Source organism: Orycteropus afer, unplaced genomic scaffold (genome assembly GCF_000298275.1).
Source record: "Orycteropus afer afer isolate SDZICR_OR568_19922 unplaced genomic scaffold, OryAfe1.0 scaffold10903, whole genome shotgun sequence".
NCBI classification, from domain to species: domain Eukaryota; kingdom Metazoa; phylum Chordata; class Mammalia; order Tubulidentata; family Orycteropodidae; genus Orycteropus; species Orycteropus afer.
In genome coordinates, this window is record NW_006932490.1 from 845 (window position 1) to 2,931 (window position 2,087).

General features: G+C 36.2%; 1 non-coding gene across 1 annotated transcript; it reads left to right on the top strand.

Annotated features, from left to right (window-relative positions):
- The first annotated feature begins 498 nt into the window (after positions 1–498).
- LOC122152133 lies at positions 499–647 on the top strand. The gene has a single exon (XR_006164406.1). It is a non-coding gene; the product is annotated as a U12 minor spliceosomal RNA (small nuclear RNA).
- Positions 648–2,087: the final 1,440 nt, after the last annotated feature.

Consider the following 2,087-nt stretch of genomic DNA (forward strand, 5'->3'; position numbering starts at 1 on the left):
TTTCAGACTGCAGAAGTTGGTAAAAATCTTCACTTTCCTCGTCTTTGGCTGTGGTGGTTTGTGTGTAAATTTGAATAATAGTAGTATTAATGGGTCTTCCTTGTAGACATATGGGTATTATCCTATCACTGACAACATTGTGCTTCAAGATAAATCTTGAAACATTCTTCGTGACAATGAATGCCACTCCATTCCTTTTCAAATTGTCATTCCCAGGAAAGTAGATCATATGGTTGTCTGATTCAAAATGGCAAAAACTAGTCCATTTCAGCTCACTAATGCCTAGGATACAGATTTTCATGAGTTCCATTTTATTTTTCACAACTTCTAGTTTTCCTGGGTTCATACTTCTTTTATTTCTTGTTCTAATTATTAATGGATGTTTGCAGTTGTTTCTCCCATTTTGAGCCATGCCACATCAGCAAATGGAGGTCCTGAAAGCTTTATTCCATCCACATCATGTCTTTAGTTCCACTCATATTGTCCTTCCCCAATATCATGCCTTAAACTTATGAATAAGGAAAATAATGATTGGGGTTGATACCTGGATATTCACTGCTAATGTAAGAAAAAAAATTAAGTGGGTAAATATTGACCCTAAGTTGACCACCTGCTTTGCAGGATGCCTGGAAATTGCAATTTGCCTGGCCTCTCTTCTTTGCAAAAGTAGACTACTGGGTAACAGAGATAAGATTGTCTTCTATTAAGCCTTTCTAGCAGAGAAACACCACTGTCTGTCACTTTGTCATAATGTAGTGGCTTGCATGTTGATATGAGGCTGGAAATATACTGCTGGCATTTCAAATACCAGCAAGGTCACCCATGGTGGACAGGTTTTAGTAGAGCTCCCAGACTAAGCGAAACTGGGAAGAAAGATGTGGCCATCCACTGATGAAAAAATGGCCACTTATAACACTAAGAATAACAGTGAAGCATTGTCTGATATAATGTCAGAAAATGAGCCCCTCAGATTAGAAGACACTCAAAACATGACTGGAAAACATCTATATCCTCAAAATAGAATTAACTTTAATGACATATGGAGTGAAGTTTTGGGATGTTCATTTGCTGATTTGGCACAACACAAAATGAGGTGACAGAGCTGAGAACATTCATTAAAAAGTGAGACATGGAATGAATGTATGAGATATCAACTAGGATAATTGCATGTTGTCAGAAGTGAAATGGAAAGGCTAAGGATGTATATCCTAGGCATTAGTGAGCTGAAATGGACTGGTATTGGCCATTTTGAATCACACAATTATATGGTCTGTTACACCAGGAATGACAAATTAAAAAGGAATGCATCATACGTATTGTCAAAAGAAACATTTGAAGATCTATCCTAAAGTATAACACTGTCAGTAATAAGATAATATCCATATACCCACAAGGAATAATAGTTAATGCAACTATTATTCAAATTTACGCACCAAACACTAAAGCCAAAGATGAAGAAATTGAAGATTTTTACAAACTTCTGCGGTCTGAAATGGAACAAACATGCAACCAAGGTGTGTTGATTATTGCTGGTGATTGGAATGCAAATGTTGGAAACAAAGAAGAAGCATCGGTAGTTGGAAAATACACCCTTGGTGATAGAAATGACACTGGATATTGTATGATTGAATGCAATGACTTATTCATTGCAAATACCTTTTTCAACAACATATACTGTGACTAGCCATGTGCATCTCACCACATGGAATACACAGGAATCAAATTGACTGCATCTGTGGAAAGAGGTGATGGAGAAGCTTAATATCATGAGTCAAAACAAGGCCAAGACCTGACTGTGGAAGAGACTACCAATTGCTCATGTGCAATTTAAATTCAAGTTGAAGAAAATTAAAAGACCTCAATGAGATCCAAAGTACAACTTTGATTATATGCTGCCTGAATTTAGAGACCATCTGAAGAATAGATTTGATACATTGAACACCAATGACCAAAGACCAGATGAATTGTGGGATGATAATAAGAACATTATATATGAAGAAAGCAAAAGGATATTAAAAAGACAGGAAAAGAAGAAAAGACTAAACTGTTTATTGTAAGAGACTCTGACACTTGTTCTTGAATGGAAA